Raw genomic sequence first — 18954 nt, forward strand, 5'->3', positions numbered from 1 at the left:
TAGGCATATTTTAACAATGAAGAGTCTTTCCAACATTTAGATTTCCTGAATATTTATGGCCAAGCCTTCAAAAAGAACATATTTTAAGATATCTCTATAGAACTTCAACGTTCTGAAAACAAAAATGAATCTTTTGTTTGACAAATTACCTTGACTGAAAATAAGGTATTTGACCAAGCGTGTATTTTTTTTTTCCTCCCTTATTTCTTGGACTGATAAGTAGACTTATATTACTGAATTCTGGTGTTGATCTCTGATAAGAACTTGAAAGGCGAAGAAAGAAAACAGCCTACATTATGGCAGATTTTGGTCACTGTACCATCCTCTGGGAAAAAAAAATAAATAAACTAGGTGAAGAGTGTTGTTTCAGCCCACCATTCTTGATTTGATGTATAAGGTCATCAGATGAAACATGAAATAGAGATGGGCTTTCTAACCAGCTGTGTATTTTGGTTCCAGCTGACTGACAGTACAAAGAAAATGTGTCAGTCATGAATATTAAGTTTCTTTCTAGCATTTTTCTTCCAGATGGAAGCCACATGCTCATCGTAGCAAGGCTTCTTCCAGCTGATGAATTTTCTTATTTATATTTTTGGCAAAGCATATTGATTTTCGTCTGTGACTTCCACCTTAGTATCCTACTGTGTGGCTTTAAAAAATGTTCTGCTTAGTTTCTTTTAAAACACCATACCTCCGAAACAAACCTATTTATATCAAAGTCATGCCTGCACAAGTCTTTTTCTTATCACTCAAACCCTTCACACTTTCCGTCCTCCTCATTATCTTTGGAAGTACGTATTGTAAACGTACCTTTCTAACAGACTGATGGCATGACTACCTGCTCTTGTCATCACAATGATATAATAATATTAATAATCAATTTTAATATTGAAATCTATTATTTTTATTGTACCAGGTATTTGAAATACACTTGGTATTCATGATGGCTCTTAAATTCTTCCAACAGTTCTCCAAGCTAAGTATTATTATTTTAACCATACTGTTGGGACAACTCAGGACAAAAAGAGGTGAAGTAACTTCCCCAAGACCACAGAGCTAACAAGTGGCAGATGCAGGATTTGGAGCTGGTCTCTGAATCCCAATCTCATTCCCTTAACTGCTAAGCTATCAAAATTGTATAAACTTGATGATGTTGGTACTCCTTCATTAATACCAGCCTCATATTTCTCAAACAAAAATCCAACAAGACTTAACTATTAAAAATGTGCTTAAAAGTTGTGCTCTGGCTCATTCCACTTTCTGACTTTTTTTTGCAAATTATTTTCAGCCTGGTCCCCAGAGAGCCTGAAGAGAATTATATCTAAAGGGAAGGGTTTTATGTTGGGAGACGAGTTTTCATTGAACAGGTCTTTTCCTGACTCTTATTCCCATGGCAACAAGCATCTGACTGAATTCTCCTTTGCAGTCTCCACCAAATGGCAAGGAGCAGTGCTTCCTTGAGGGGCTGCTGTTCTTTGGTGATGAGGCACAGTGGTCCAGCCCAATGGTACTTGCTGGACTGGTCTAGCTGTGGTCTCTCCTCTCTGTCATATCTGTTGATGGCTTTGAGATGGTGGGAAGGAAAAAGGCAACATAAACCTGAATTACCGTCATTGTGATCCTCGATGTTACCATTAGTATTGATAGAAGATCTGTTTCTAATCTGTCTGCTACCATCCCAAAGCATTAAGATTCACGTATTTTAAGTGGCAGTCATCACGCCTAATTTACCTGGCATTTATTCAGCCTTTAGTTTGTCTGAGTCAATCACTGAAAATGAAATCTTGCCTTTTGATTTGTTGCTGGCCCTTATTTGAATGGGAAAAGGAAACCTTCACATTTGAATGTTTCAAGCCTCATCATATTTCCCTTTGCCACATGACAGCGATAAACAGATCTTGGCAAAACCTCAGACGCAAAAGAAATTTTTTAAATGAACCATACTGTCACTTCTTTTGACTGATATGGCAATAAACCAATAATTCAAAGGATCACTGAACATCTAGACTTCTAAAACAGGAGAGCAGTTCAGACTGTTGGTTTAAGAAAGCAACATTCAGCTTAATGAAGTTTCAAAGGGTAACTTTTTAAAGAAAACTCATATTTTTGGAATGTCAGTGATGATTGGCTGAAAGAAAATTTAATAGAGTGAGAAAACATGAGCCTTGGAGATGGAGAGGCAATCTCAGACACTTTGTAATTCTGAAAACTTGGATGCATTAGTTAAATTCACCAAGCTTTGCTTCCCTTATAATGAGAGAGAAGTAATAATTGGCAGCTTGCTAGGTTAATATAAGAAGTTACAGAAGGGAAGGAGGTAGAAGATGGGGTAACCAGGTGATGGGTATTAAGGAGGGTATATGTTATGACAAGCACTGGGTATTATACACAACTAATGAATCACTGAGCACTACATCAAAAACTAATGATGTACTATATGTTGGCTAGCTAAACATAGTAAAAAAATAAATAAAATAAAAATAAAAAACATCTTTCCCTTTTGCACAGAGTACTCAAAAAAAAAAAAGTAAGAATGCCAACAGAAATATGTGAGCTACATGTGTAATTTTAAATTTTCTAGTGGCCACATTAAAAAGAAACTGGTGGAATTAATATTAGTTGTATATTTTATTTAGTCCAATATATCCAAAATATTATCATTTCAGACCATATGATCAATATGAAAATTATGAATGAGTTATTTAACATTTTTTCTGGAAGTCTTTGAAATAAAATGTGAATTTTGTACTTAGAGCACATCACGAGACACATTTCAAGGGCTTACCAGCTATGTGTGTCTACTGGCTGCTTACTGTATATGTAATAATACAAGTGTCTGAAAGATTGCCTCAGGAAATCAAGGATTAAGCATATTATAACAAGTATAAAAACAAACACTGGATTATCTAAAAAATGGAAACTAGACAAGTAATATTTTTACATAGTTGTTGAGCTTTTGTATTAAATTGATGTTATTACTAAATACCCAGTTAAAATTAAAAAAAAAAAAAGGGAAGAAAAAGTAGGACTGAAGTATATAAGAATACAAAGAAATGCCCCATCCCATGATAGCTGTTCCAGAAACTGGCTACTACTGTTTTTCTCTCACTGTTATTTCCTGATCAGTCATGATCATTATTACCTGGCCATGAGGAGACCTGAATGGGTGAGGATTCTTCAGCAGAGGACCACTGTCCACATATAAAAGTTGAGTGTAAGGCCCACATATAAAAGTTGAGTGTAAGGTCTGTCTGTTTGCCAGACATTCAACTATGCAGATCAATAGGCTGAGAACATTTGCAACCTTGTGAAGCCCTCGTGTTAAAAAAAAAAAAATCCATTTATGACATGGAAAGGGTTGACCCTCCAAGAGAAGACACTCAGAAAATGAGATCCAGTTGAATGAGCCTTTTAATTATATTTATTGACCCTTCAACGGGAAGTCACACAGTACACAGGCATGGATGCACAAGGGAGATCTGAGGCTCCACTTTTAATGGAAGTGAAATGCTGCAGGGGAAAAGCAGAGAACGCAGATGTTTGCAAGCCACGAATGAGGTCCCAGGCTGCACCAACATGGCGCCATCTGATTGCACCACTGTCCAGTAAACAGGGTCCCTCCAAGTTCTGATCTAAGTACTTCATTGCAGAATTGGCAAGCTGCAACCCCCTAAAGTGATCCCAGCTGAGAAGGGAACAAAGGCCGAGAGAATAAACAATCTGGTTAATTGAGTTTGAATGATAGAATTGCAACGAGGGACCCATAAAAGGTGCTATAAGAAGGATGTTTAAAAATTCTAATAAACCTTATAGAGATAGTGGTGGAGGAGCTCTGAAAATAACAACAGCAAACTGCTATGAAATCAGAGCATATAAACTACGAATCTAAGAGTGTGGTTATGAGAAACAAAGTTGTTTTTTTTTTTTTTAATTGCTGGTTCTATGACTTCAGTTTTTTACGATTAACTTTAAGAAGGATTCTAAAGTTAATATGCATTCTGTAAGAGTTTGCCTGTCATACGTGACCTTGAGGAAGTCACTTCATCTCTGACTGTCAACATCCTTGTCTGTAACATGAGGATAACAATACTTATGTTGTCAAGTTGGAGTAAGGATATGAGGTTTTATAGATAAAATAAAATAGTGCTCCCGGGGCTGCTGTAACACAATACCGGAGACTGGCTTAACCATAAGAAATTGATTTCCTCACAGTTCTTGAGGCTGGAAGTCCAGGATCAAGGTGTTGGCAGGGTTGATTTCCTCTGAGGCTTCTCTCCTTGGCTTGCAGATCGCCACCTTCTCTTTGTGTCCTAACATTGTCCCTCCTCCATGTGCCTGTACCCCTGGTGTCTCTGTATATGTCCAAATGTTCTCTTCTTGTAGGAACACCAGTCATAGTGGATGAGAACCCACCCTAATGGCCACATTTTAAATTAATCACTGCCACAGGCCTTATCTCCAAACATAATCACATTCTGAGATACTGGGCATTAGGTTGTCAACATATAAATGGGGGGGAGGGAGGCAGGTTGTCAACATATAAATGTGGGGGGGAGGGAAGCAGGACCAACAGCACTATATAGGAAGAGTAGAGTTTAGAATAACTGTCCAAAAGTAGGCACCCAATAAGTAATAGCCCTTATTGCTAAAATGGACATTATTATCACTACTCATATAATTTGATTTTCTTATCAAATATGTTAGATACACCTTACCATAATAATTTTATATGTACATAGGGAAACTAAAGTGCAGAGAAGTAAAAGTTCTGGCCCAATCTTACATAAGGTGTCAATTTTAAAGCTGGGAGTGTACCTCATTTCTTCTGACCCCAAACTGTTTTCTTTCCACCACATTGTGCTGCCACAAAGTAGTTGGACAATTGTCAGAGAATTAATTTTCCTATTAAATTCAAGACTATCCTGTACCAAGGAATTTATACTTCATCTATGCCAAAGAAGCTATTCATCCAAGCAGCTCAGTGTCTGAGCAATTAAAATGTTCTCTAATTAAGGCAAATTCTACTCTTCCTTTTTCAGAATTTGCAGATTTTAAACCAAGCTCAAAACTTTGAAATCTAGAACAAGGGAAATGTGTAACACTTTTCTATCTCTAGGAAATTCTATCTTTTGCCTTTCATATCTTGCTGTCCAATGTCCAAGATGGCGGCCAACAGATAGAAACCTGCTCATCTTTCCAAACCTACCAAAATACCTGCATCTCTCTACCTACAACCATACCTCTCATCTACCTATAATGAATAAAAGTTCCCCAGCTCCTACCTAAGGCCAGATGTCTCGTTGTTATATCCTCTTGAGAACTTCATTTCACTTTTGGGATCATCCCTCTTCTCTTTCTCTGCTTTGTCAGTTTCTGTTCCAGCCTCTCTTATCTTAAGAGAAAGAAAGGAAAATACATATCTGATGGCCCACTAGTTATTGCCCCATTTCATTTTAAACAGTTCTAGTAAAATAGAAAAGATATGTATAGTCATTGTTTCCAGTTTTGCAACCCTCATACACCACTTAGCCATTCCCACCATGTTTCATCATTGTCTTCCACAAAAATCCATATATTCATTTCTCTGTTCTTATACTCTTTGGTCTTTTAGCATCATTCAGGACTGTTGTCCACTTCAGATTTCATGAACACTTTCTTCCCTTGGCCTCAGGGTCTCAAAATTCAATTCCGTCTTGCCCTACTTATCATAACTGGGTATTCTATCTCAATCTCATTGTTTGATCCTCTCTGACCACCTCAAGGACTTGAAACATTGAGTTTTCCCCAGATCATGGATTTCTAAGGGATCCTCCACTCATATTCTGAGTTCTTAGGAGATCTGAAAAAAAAAAAAAATTTAACATTTTTGAGCTTCTTCATGGATTAGGTGTAAAAAAAAATAGGATTTAAGTTCTCTACTCAGATGTTGTCCAATATACCATATGTCTCTCTAGTTTTATTTATCCTGCTGCTTGAATGGTGTTTATTTTCTCACTTGATTTGTTTCCTATTTGAAAACAGCTGTCAGAGTTGCTTTTAGAATGTGTGTGTTTGTATTTCAGATATTTATTGAGTACACTTTGCATGTGTTCTCTTACGTAATCTTTACAAGGGCCCTAAGAAATAGTGGTTATTATTCCTTTATTGACAGAAAATTGGAGCTTGAAGAGTTTAAGTGACTTATCCAAGTTCACACAGTTGATGGCAAAGTCAGGCTCTAACCCCATGTCTTACTCCATTGCTGTTGCTCTCTATAAATGTGGGTGTTACAATGAGCATTTCTAGAGTGAATGGGAATTTGGGGTCATTTGGTTTGGACTTGTAGAGTGCCTTTGGCTGCAAGCAATAGAGAATTCAGTTCATCTGAAATAAATAATGGGCTTTATCATCTTCATGAAAGGAACTCCAGAGCTATATCATAGTAAGATCAGTAACTCAGAATATCATCAAATATCCATCTCCCGTCAGCACTCGTTTTGCTGTTCTCTGTGTTGGCTTCATCTGAAGGCAGTTTTTCCTTGTAACTGTAAAATGGCTGAAAGAGTTACAGAAGCATATCAAAGTACAACCTCATCTCACAATAGAAAAGGAGATATTTCAGAAATATCTGATTTATGAAATGTATCAGGAAGGAAAAACTCTATGAAGACCTCTAGTAGACATCTTTTCACATCTCATTGACTACATACCTGTCTGTGAACTCCCCACCTTGGCAACCATTTCTAATGGCTGAGATTTATCAGGACCTCTTGATTCCTGGGGAAGAAGAGAGGGTTAGAAACCAGAAGAAAGTTAAGGGTTAGACATTATGAAATAAAGGAAGTTGACTACTCTGTAGACAACCAAGAGGTCTACTCCATGTTTCAAGGAGTTTTTCAAGTACAATATCTGTAACTGCCCATCTGCTTGTGTATATTCCATTTTGAAGCCATTTCCTCTTAAAAAAAAAAAAAAAACAAGACCTTTCTTTCTTAATAACAACTTTTAAGCTGTTCTTCTTACATACTTTTTTCTTTTTTCTTTTTTATTAACATACAATGTATTATTAGCCCCAGGGGTACAGGTCTGTGAATCGCCAGGTTTACACACTTCACAGCACTCACCATAGTACATACCCTCCCCAATGTCCATAACCCAACCACCCTCTTCTTACCCCCCCTTCCCCCAACATCCCTCAGTTTGTTTTGTGAGATTAAGAGTCCCTTATGGTTTGTCTCCCTCCCAATCCCATCTTGTTTCATTCTTTCCTTCCCAACTCCCCAAGCCCCCCACATTGCCTCTCAAATTCTTCATATCAGGGAGATCATATGATAATTGTCTTTCTCTGATTGACTTATTTCACTCAGCATAATACCCTCTAGTTGCAACCACATTGTTGCAAATGGCAAGATTTCATTTATTTTGATGGCTGCATAATATCCCATTGTATATATTTACCACATCTTTTTTATCCATTCATCTGTTGATGGACATGTAGGTTCTTTCTATAGTTTGGCTGTTGTAGACATTGCTGCTATAAACATTCGGGTACACATGCCCTTTCGGATCACTGCATTTGTATCTTTAGGGTAAATACCCAGTATTGCAATTGCTGGGTCATAGGTTAGCTCTATTTTCAACTTTTTGAGGAAACTCCACACTATTTTCCAGAGTGGTTGCACCAACAGTGTAGGTGAGCTCCCCTTTCTCTGCATTCTCGTCAGCATCTGTCATTTCCTAACTTGTTAATTTTAGCTATTCTGACTAGTGTGAGATGGTATCTCATTGTGGTTTTGATCTGTGTTTCCCTGGTGCCGAGTAATATGGAGCACTTTTCCCTGTGTCTGTTGGCCATCTGGATGTTTTCTTTGCAGAAATATCTGTTCATGTCCTCTGCCCATTTTGTGATTGGATTATTTGTTCTTTGGGTGTTGTTACATACCTATTTTATCCTAGAAGTCTAATTAGCTACTTTGTTGTCAAGAACCTTAAATAAAACATGCTTTCTGTGGAACCAGGAATAGTTACCTATCCATCATTTTTGTCTGTGACTGTTCTGCGTAGAATTTCCAATTTTTCAAAACACGCTGGTCTGCAATTGAACACATTCCCAAACTATCCAGAGGTTCATGCAATTTTAAAGATTGTCCTTAGAAACAAGTTGGCTGAGTTTCATAATCTCTGATCATAACTAACAATCTGAACACCTTCTAGTGACATTCCCTTGTTAATAGTATCTGTGACTCAAGTGCCCACTGCTGGTCTCACTTCATTCTTATTTATAGAATATTCACATTTTTAAATGCTTTCCCTTAGCTCTTTTCTCTGACTCTAAAGCAAACCATACTTTCAGGTGGGATTATAAAGCCTCCCTAAAAAGTACCTCACCATTTTGCATATCCAGTTATGCTGCAGACCAATTCTTTCCTCTGTTCACATGACACTACAGAATCTCCCTCTCATTCAAAGACATGGAAACTGACAATTACTGTCTCACCCTGACTCTTCGTCCTACTTTAAGACACGGTCTTTCACATCAAGAGGACTTTTATATGACGGAATCCAATCTCTTCCCAAAACTCTGGTTGTCAGTTACCCATGGGATACAGTGAATGGCCTCATCCCCCTTCCTCCCTCAGGAAAGCCTGGATAAGAGTTTGTTGACAAGAGCCAACACTTAGTGTCACAATCATCCAGCATTCTTCAAATCCTCTTAGCATGTAGTCCCTATAGTTGTTAATCCTCGAGAATTTGATAAAGTGAAAATAACAATACTTCTCATTTTACAGAGTTGACAATTAACTAATTAGCCAATTAACTCAGTGAGCCAGATTTGTCCCAGTAACTTAAGAGCTTTGGGAGGTATATTAATCCTTTAAGGCCACTGGAGCAACATTTGCAGCGAATAGGCCCATATCCCTAACTTACTACCAGGGAGGGACTGGGGTATTGTTAGGGAATAGAAGTTATTAATCCTCACTGTACCCAGAGGAGCAGGTAAGAATGACTTTGCACAAATCGAAAAGAAAATGTGTTTCATTTTGTTTTTCACTTTTAAGACAAAAATAGACTCTGAGTTAAAAGCCAAAATTAGAACTCAAATTTTCTGGCAAATAGACTATTCAAATTTGAAATCTTGCCAGAATTTGTTTATTTGTTTATAGTTTGAGATCCAATACTGAGAGTGGAGAGGCAAGAAATTTTGTCCTGGGGCATGGGTAATTCTAGCCTTGGAATTTTTGGCAGCAGCAGAGGAAAATTAGGATTCCTTTTTGCTCTACAGGCTGCTTAAATGAGCACTTATTAAGTCATGTGGAATATAACTCTAGATGGTGTTCATGATTTGGGTGAAGGTACAAAACAAATAAATAAATAAAAGACCTTTTCAACATGGTTCCTGGTCTGCAGAACAGAAAAGACTGGTTGTGTAGTGGGTGCTGCTCTCAAAAGACTGCAGCTTATCTGAAGGAAGACCCATCTCTCCCTCTAACTGTAGCAGGAGGCTGGACATGCCTTTTTGCATATCCTGGACACCAGGCATTGCTCAAAAGGTTGCACCTGAAACATGGGTTTACTAGCTTGAAGCCTGAGCAGTAGAGCATTTGCCTGTGTTGGCATTCCTGGTGAGATTTCCAGTTCTCTCGTGCCAAGGCAAATGGTTTAGAGTCAAGTTACCAAACCCAAACGGAGAAAAACAGGGGTACCTCTGTACCCCAGAGGTTGGGGTAATAGTGTGGGGATGGAAAGATACGCAGCTGGAGTGATCAGAAGAGAAAAGTCAGTTTCTGTAGAGGAATGGAGGGCAGATGGCAGCCCCAAGTGTCCTTTATGTGACTTCTGAGCCACATGGCATAAAGGAGGAGGGAAGTGTCTTAAGCGTTTAAGGGTAGAGCCTGGGGCTTACAAATGTATTTACACACTTATGTTCGTTACACATACAAAGCCATAAATCTTCAAAGGCTCCATGTCTGGCTGCTCCCTCTTCTTACCCCCACAGATTAATCACAGCTACCTTTGGGAATAAGAAGAATCGACTTTTTCTTTCTTTAAAAATAATATTAAAATTCCTGCTTCTATCAGTTTGGCTATGTGATATTTAGGTTACCTAGGCAGTACACAACACCCCGGGAAGACTTTCTTTCTTTCTTTCTTTCCAGCTATTATGGTCTGTTCTCTCTGGGTCCTTCCTTCCTCGATGAAGTTTCTGCACCACATAAGAAGGAAAGCTTTCATTTCAACAATAAGCAGCATGGAACATGGCAGAAAGCACATCAAGCTCTTTGACGGGACTGCGTAGGAATTCAGCAAAAGAGAAGCCTCAGTGGCCTTCTAGACAAAAAAGGGCCAGTACTAAGCTTTAAATCACAAGAATTCTTTCTGCTTTGCTACTTTGAGTGCAAGTCATTCCACTTCTCTGTGATCCATGTTTGCCCTTTGAAAACTCATGTACGGGCGTATGTGAGTATTGATAACTCACTTGGTTCCACAAAGATTGTAAGCCAACGTCTAATACTATGAACAAAAAAATACTTGGGAATGTGTGAAATGAGAAAAGTAAGAGGGGATAAAAAGAAACGTAAATGGGAAAAATGGTTCAAGGAAAAAGTAAGAGTAAGAAAAATCAGGATAAAATAGGGTTACTTTGTCCTTAAAGTACCTTCATTTGGGAGAGGAGGTCAGGAAGGTTTTGGCACTTTCCAGTCACAAATATCAAGAGGACACTATGACAGTGATGTTGGTGACAAACAGTCAGTACTTATTAATTGCTTACCATTCACCAAGCATGATGCTAAGCAAGCATTTTATTGTTATCCCATTTTATATTTTCCTCAACTTTCTGAAGTAAAAAATATCATTATCCTCATCTTTCTAATAAGGAGCCAAGACTTGACAATATGATAGAAATAAAGAGATTTGCAAAGGAAGAAAATAGGGAGCTTAGTATTGTTGCATGGGCCACTAACAAGAAGAATGCAATGTAGTGAACAATACCCTCAAAAATATTTTTCTAGTGACCCTTACTGAGTTAAGAAGCTTTGGAAAGACTATTAAGTTGCTAAAATGTTACAATGTTACATTTATATCCAGGAAAGTTTGCTAATGAAATTCTAGAAGCTACACAACTTTGTTCCAGGTATGCAAGCCTCTCCTGCTACAGTCTAACTCAAGGATTTATTTTAGGGTATCTAGAAAGGTTAATAGTTCTATCTTCAAAGCAATGTTCCACAAATCCTACTTCAGAGTGTTTATTAAGTATTTATGCTCCCTGGAAAATATCTGGAATTGTAGATGTCTATACCACTTGTTAAATACAGCCCACAGCTAGAAGAGGGATTGACTCCATCTTATAAGTGTGGTGGAGACTTACAAGGACACATAAGCGCACTTATGTATAAGGTCACTGTAAAGTCACCCAGGGCATGTCCTTGGGTAGAACCAAAACACTTTTTATAAAGCATTTTTGAAATGTTTTCAAGTCCCAGAAGAATGAATAATCAAATTTCAATTAATTTATGTATTCCTGCACTCATGGAAACGTTATTGAGATGTGCCTGGTATTAGATGCATAATGGAGACAAAACATAACCAGCCCCTCTCATCACTGAGCATATGATCTACTAATAGAGACTGATAATTAAATAGGTCATTAATGCAAAACACAATAGAACCAGGATCAGATAGGGTCATGGTGCAAGGCAGCTCCCATCACAGGTAACTGCTTTATTTTGAGAGCAGGTGAGAGCAGACTTTCTGAGGACATGACATTTAAGTTGAAATTGAAAAGAATATTAGGATCGAGTCAGGTTATAATCACAATAATCCTGGTTTTGAGGAAAAAAAAAAAAACATGTTAAAACAAACAACACAAAATCTTTACCTGGGTCACGTAAAAAAATCAGCACCAGTAAAGCACTCTCTGCACCTTCCATCTTCTTGGTTACTGTCAATGTAGTCTTAATTAGCTAGATGGATTGATGTACACATAAGATAAAATAACTATGAATCTATTGAATGTTGGCTATTCAATTGCAGATTATAAATGTTCAATTATGTTCTTAGACTTGGACAGATTCTAGGATGTCCAAGCTTTTTCTAAGTTCCTATTTGTCAAGCCTGTACCTTCACCAGGTAAAATTACCTACTAGCTCCCCTCTTACATGGACTTCCCTGCAGGAGGAATATCATAAAGGTTAAGAGCAAGGGTTCTGGCGCAGAAATATCTGGGTTCATCTGCTCCTTATTAGCTGTATGGCCTTGTCTAAATAATTTCAGCTCCCTCCAGCTTGATTTCTAAGCCTCTGGAAGGTGCAAATGCCAATTTTAATCATTTGTTAAGCATCACTTGTGCAGAACAAGTGAACTCCAGCACATGAGAAAATGAACACAGTTCTTGGCCCATGGCAAGCACTCCAGAAGGTGATGGTTGTTATTCCAGTAATGTCAGACACTGAACTCCGTCTTCCCTCTTCTATCTTCCTAAAGTCCTCATTGAGTCCCGACCCTCCTATTATGGGTTAAATTATGTCCCCCTCGAATTCATATGTTGAAATCCTAACCCCCAGTACCTAAGAATATGACTTGTTGGGACATAGATTCTTTGCAGATGTGATTAGCTAAAATGAGATCATCCTGGGGTAAGTTGTGCTCCTGATTCAATGTAACAGGTGTCCCTATAAAAAGGGGGAATTTGGACACAGACACACACTCATGGGAAGTGTCATGTGAACTGAAGACAGAGATTGGGGTGATAATGCATCTACAAGCCAGGAAACACCACAGATATCCAGAAGAACAGTAGAAGCTGGGAAAGAACCTAGACCAGATCTTCCTCCAGCACCTTCAGAGGGAGCAGAGTCCAGCCAACACCTTGATCTGGCCTCCAAACTGCTGGACAATAGATTTTTATTGTTTGAGCCTCCCATTCTGGTACTTTGTTATGGCAGACCTAGAAAACTAATACCAGCACCTCCCATTCCCAAGCCAGAAACCTGGGAGCCACCTCGACCCTCTCTCTCTTCTGTCAACCGCGCCATCCAGTGACCATGGTCCACCCTCCCTGGCTCTCTCATCCTGTACCTTAGCTGACATCTATCCCCTGAGCTCACCCAGATGGATCCACCAGGATTCAATCAGGGAACTAGACCACTCTGCGTTTTAAGGGGTTTGTCATAAGAATAAGAACTTTCTCAACTGTGAGAGAAGCTAGGAAAAGTGAAGATCTGAACAGGAGAACTTTAAAATCAAAGAAAAATCCCTGACCAGTCTTGGTGTGGCTGAATGGGTGGAAGCTTGCAAGGGAGATTCTGAAGGATGGCACAAGCCGTCGCACAGTGGGGCCATGAGGTGGTTGGTGTAGGAAGCCTATGGAACCTTCCTGACTCCTCATGGCTCTTGGTTCTGAGAGTTTCCATGCAGTGTGGGTCTGGAGGTGCTGGGGGTCAGCAGGGCCGCTGTCAGCACCAAGATGCTGGTATAGAATGGCTGACGGGCCACAGGACAGCCTGCCCGCACCTCTGCATGTGTCTCAGCTCCTAACCAATGAGGACCTTCAGGGTGTAATTCAGCTTCAGTTCCACCTCCAAATCTCAAATCATTTGCTTTGCAGAACTCTAACCTGGCCCATCCAGAGGAAGGAATTCTGAGCGATGTTGCTCACAAATTGATAAACACATCACTGAAGCTGTGGCAAATTCTCACAAACTTCGTGACTAAAGATGACAGAAATGTATTCTCTCACAGATCTAGAAGCCATATTTCTGAAATCAGTCTCAGTGGACCCAAACCAAGGTGTTAGCTGGGCTGTCCTCCTTCCAGAGGCTCTAGGGGAGACTCTGCTCCTTGCCTCTCCCAGCGTCTGTTGGCTGCGGGCGTTCCTTACCCTGTAGCTGTGACACACGGCATTGTGATTTTCAGCTTCCATTTGAAAATCTGGACTCTTCATGCCTGTTGACCTGTTTATTTCTGCCTTGACCTCTCAGTTTGGCCCATAGTAGGTAAAAAGTCAGTGTTTGGAGAACTCTCCCTGGTCATGGGCTGTATCAATCAGTATTATACTCCCTGATATATCTGTCAGTGAATCAGTCCATCATTTCTACAAGCTTCCTATACCTCCTCCTCCCCCTAAATTCCTTTTCTGCCCAAGTCAGCTACAGTTGGTTTCTCTTGACTGCCATCAAGAACCCAGCCAAAATGCTGGAAAGTTTTAGAAATATCGATTGCATCCTAAATCAAAACAATATCCCTTTAATAGTTTTGGTGAAAGAAGCTTTGTTTTGTATAAGAATATTATACTGCACATTGTTTACCAGACTTCCATAAGCCTCAAACCATTTCTTTATCTGTAAAATGGGGATATTTTCTTTTAGGGTCATTTTGAACATAGAATGGATTATTCAACTAGTACGTGTTGGGTGTTTATTTTTTGTCAGTCACTGTGCCATGTGTTTGGGATACTTGGAAAACATCAAATGAGTGTTTGATAAAATATGAGTGCTTGATAAAACCAACAACTAAGGATGTAGAATTTGAAATGATTGTCATAAGAATGAAACTGGGTAAATAAGGAGTTCAAAGCTTTTTGTATAGTGGTACAAAGTGAAAGTATGGTAGGATAGATGCCATATTTTAAATATAATTTAGAAAGATAATCAATGCCTGCATGTACTATTAAGCATCTATTACATGCTCTTAACTGAGGTAGAGTGGGTGAATGATTTCCAAAAAGACAATTTCTGGTCTCAGAAGACATAAGACACATGTACATGAAATAATCATTTGAAATTTGTGGAATCTGATCCTGCCAAATAAACAAAATAAAAAAAATACAAGTTCTAAGTGAAGGGAAAAAGACCCCGCTGTGATCCAGCTGGGCTCTGTGGGAAAAGCAACAGAGGGGGTATTTGAGCTCAGCCTTTAGTACTAACAGAATTTGAAAAAATACTTCTGCCGTCATGAATGCTATTTACTGATATTTTTCCCATTTGAGCTACTGAGGGAGTTGTACGTGCTGATTTCACTGTGGCTTGGTGGGACCATGTGACTATTTCTAATGAATGAGTGGAGAACAGAAGTGACATATGTCACTTGCAGGTCAAGCACATGACTGCCAACGTGAGTCTCCCTGAGCTCACTTCCTCCCCTGGCCTGGCAACCAACAGCATTGAACATGGCTACTTTGCCTGCTGACTCTGTAGTGTGTAAGATAAGGCCAGCTTTGGGCTACCTCCTGAGAGGCACCTGACTTGCACAAAAAGTAATAAGCCTTTGTTGTTTTGAGCCACTGAGAATTAGGAGTTGTTTTGTATAACCCAACTTATTCTTACTGACTCAGCACTTGTGGAAGAAAAGGCAAAAGAGAAAGCGTAGTTGTGGGAATGTAGAATCTTAAATATGTCAACTCCTTGAAAAAACTAAATTTTGAAAGGAAGTACATTCTAAAAAAAAGGCGAAGGAGCCTAGATTGCAAATTTTGCATGTCCGAGTAAGAAGTGGGGACTTCTTTCAGGAGCTTGGTACTGGTTTTGAGAAGTTAATATGATGATTCATAGGAAGGCAGCGGTCCATGGGCATTCAAGAAGGAAGCCCCGCCAGGCTTCTGCAGAGTGCAGATGAGATGGGAGAAGAATTCTCCTAAACCGGGAGCAGTCCTCTCTTTTAAATCACACACACACACACACACACACACACACACACACACACACAAACGCACACACTCACAGAACAAAACAAAATACATGCTAATCTGGGCAGAATTTATAGATTCACCTCTAACCATTCGAGCTATTGGCTTAATATTTTAGACTCAAGGAAAAAGCTCTTGGACCTCTGATTTCGCATTCATCACGCTTGAGTAATGGTCCTTGTTAGGCCTGTAATAATGTCCTCTTTTTTTAAAAGTGAAGCCTAGTAATAAAATTTTTATTGTAATCCGATGCTAACATGATTCTTCCTAACTAAGAATTATGTTTGGTGGATTTAAGCAACCCCAGAAAATATTCAGGCTAAGAATTTAGAAAAAGATACATTTGGCAAAAAGAACACCCTTATGGATGAATGTTTTAGGAGGATTTCCTAAGAATATGCTGTTTCTTATTCAGTCTTGTCTTTTACTTTTAAATTTAAAACTAGTAGTTTTCAACTTTTAATTTCTTTAAGAATCCCCTGGTGACACATTAAAAAAAAAATGCAGAATCCTCAGATCTGCCTCAAAGTGATTCTAATTCAGCATAAATTGGGGAGGAGCAATATTATGGACTAAATGTTTATATTCAGCCCCCAAATTCATATGTTGAAACATAACCCCAATATAGAGGTAAATAGGAGTGGGCCTTTGGAGGTGGTCGTGAAGGTGGAGACCTCATGAATGGGATTTGTGTCCCAGAAGAAGAGATGGCAGAGAACTCTCTCATGCGTCCCATCCTGTAGGACACAATGAGAAGACAGCCGTCTATGAACCAAGAAGTGGGTCCTCACCAGAAACTGGATCCACCAGTACCTTGATCTTGACTTCCCAGCCTCCAGAATTATAAGAAATAAATGCTTATGTTTAAGCCATCCAGTCTGTGGTATTTTTACTATGGTAGTCTGAATGGACTCAAACAGGGGCTAGGAGCCTACACATTAAGAAGTAGCTCAAATCAGGGGCGCCTGGGTGGCTCAGTGGGTTAAAGCCTCTGCCTTCAGCTCAGGTCATGATCCCAGGGTTCTGGGATTGAGCCCCTGTGCGTGGCTCTCTGCTCTACGGGGAGCCTGTTTCCCTCTCTCTCTCTGCCTGCCTCTCTGCCTACTTGTGATCTCTGTCTGTCAAATAAATAAATAAAATATAAAAAAAAAAAAAGAAGTAGGTCAAATCATGTACGTAAGAGGTCTGCAGACCACACTTGGTGGGATACAGTACTGGCCCTGAGCTTCTAGACTTGACCATAAGCTTTGTGAAGGTGGGGCTGTGTTTTAATTATCTTGATAACCCTGGCCCTAATTATGAATCCTAGCACATTCGAGGCAGTGATGAATAAGACTTGTAGACACTGACTTCGCCGTTAAGCGGGCCTGGATTTATATGTCGCTCTAACATTTATTCATTCTGGGACAGAGGCTATAACCTCTCCAAACCTGGCATGGTCTTCTGAAAGTTGAGGATAAGGGTACCTTCCTCCCTGAAGAAGAGGGAGTTTACAGGAGGTCATGTTTCCATACAGCCTGTTATAGTTCCTGGGTCCAGGGATTAAGAATGAGATCTTGGTACTATTAGGATGGTATTATGACTGACAAACAAGAATGCTAGTTAGCGGTCCTGACCAGGGAAGAAATGCCAGGTAAGAATTAAAGTTCCTCTTGTTGAAGGACTGAGATGGGGTCCCATACCTTGCAAGGCTAAAATCAGGTCAAAGCTGATTTGGAGAAGGTGGTGTAGATCTGGAGCCACAGTGAGACATCATGGCTCTGCCACATGAGGGAAGTGTGTATGGTCTCACCACGGTGGCTTTCTTTGAAGGTCTGCTGGCCCTTTTTATCAGGAAAGTATGGCTTCCTCACCTTCTGGGCTCAAACCAATTAATCAGAAATCCCTCTCCTGGGGCGCCTGGGTAGCTCAGTGGGTTAAGCCTCTGCCTTCGGCTCAGGTCATGATCTCAGGGTCCTGGGATCGAGCCCCGCGTTGGGTTCTCTGCTCAGCAGGGAGCCTGCTTCCTCCTCTCTCTCTGCCTGCCTCTCTGCCTATTTGTGATCTCTGTCTGTCAAATAAATAAAATCTTAAAAAAAAAAAAAGAAAAGAAATCTCTCTCCTTCCTTCAGTGAGGGAGACAAAGATGTAGAAGAGAAAAGGAGGAAACAGATCTCTTTCCTCCCCTTGCTGGGCACAGGGAAGTGCTCCACGAAAGGTATTCATGTGAGCTGTTTTCATTGATTATGATGATCATGATGATGATGATCATCATCATCATAATTCATTATAATTCACTATTTTTTGTATATGTTTTGTATGTCGTTATATGTTTTTATATGTTATATGTTTATTATTCACATAATAACTCACTGTGTTTGATGATGATCATGATGTTGGTCATCATCAAACACAGTGAATGATGAGAAAAGCTGACCTTCATTTAATGCTTATTATGTGGTAGTGTGTGCCAAGATTTTTCCATCTTGTGCCTCACTAAATCCTCACAGGAAACCCTGTGAGCCTGGTACTATTTTTATCACCATTTAGAAACGAGGAAAGTAAAGCTCAGAAAGGTTAAATAATTTGTTCAAGTAAGTGGTGTCACAGCTTGGATTCTGTCTAATGAGCAGATCTTCTTAGGAAAAATTTAAAAACGGATTAATTGTTAAGTTGAAATAGAAGGAAATAGGAGTTGCCCTGACTTTGGGGAATTTGCTTGGATGTGTTTTGGGGTGAGGGAATCTGCTTTGCCTTTACCTAATGGAAAAACTGTCCATGAAACACAAAACAAAATAACAACCAAAGTGTAGCGAAAGAGCTTAAGTAATTTTTCTATTACGCGTGTTGGTCAAAAATGAGAAATTACCATTCAAGTTTTCCTGCAGCTTAATTATATAGACCTCTGTGCTGTGAACAATACACTAAGTACTAATAATAGGGGCCATCCAAAACCAAATTCTCCAGAGACCTCCCAACTCCATCGGGTCTGTTTAGGACAAGTGATAAGGAAAACAATGTTCTGTATGAGGGAGCAGCAGGCCCCTAGACAGTGTGAATCTTTTCCTTGTTAATGAAGCAAAGTGAACATTTTTTTGTGGTGTAAAACCAACAGTAGAAATGAAAAGCTATTCTTGTTACTTACCTTGGGGCTGCAAAGGAAATCTCTTTAGCAGGTTCGCCAGGAAGTGATAAGAAGGCACCATCACGAGACCCTGTCTTGCTCTGCTTTGGTAGAGAGGAATCCAAAAGAATGAGTCCTATTTTTAAAGGGCCTTTCTACTTCTGATACGATTTGGGCCCTGTTCCTAAAT

The 18954-nt window shown here is 39.4% G+C and overlaps 1 protein-coding gene and 1 long non-coding RNA gene across 2 annotated transcripts in view; one reads left to right on the forward strand and one right to left on the reverse strand.

Annotated features, from left to right (window-relative positions):
• HS6ST3 (heparan sulfate 6-O-sulfotransferase 3) overlaps positions 1-18954 on the forward strand; it is a 610422-nt gene that overhangs the window by 564524 nt on the left and 26944 nt on the right. The window lies entirely within an intron of this gene.
• On the reverse strand, positions 5308-18866 carry LOC309848729. Its single transcript, XR_014303240.1, has 3 exons — positions 18786-18866; positions 6690-6756; positions 5308-5392 (listed from the first exon to the last, which is right to left on the reverse strand). It is a non-coding gene; the product is annotated as an uncharacterized lncRNA (long non-coding RNA).

Source organism: Mustela nivalis (genome assembly GCF_964662115.1).
Source record: "Mustela nivalis genome assembly, chromosome: 15".
NCBI classification, from domain to species: Eukaryota; Metazoa; Chordata; class Mammalia; order Carnivora; family Mustelidae; genus Mustela; species Mustela nivalis.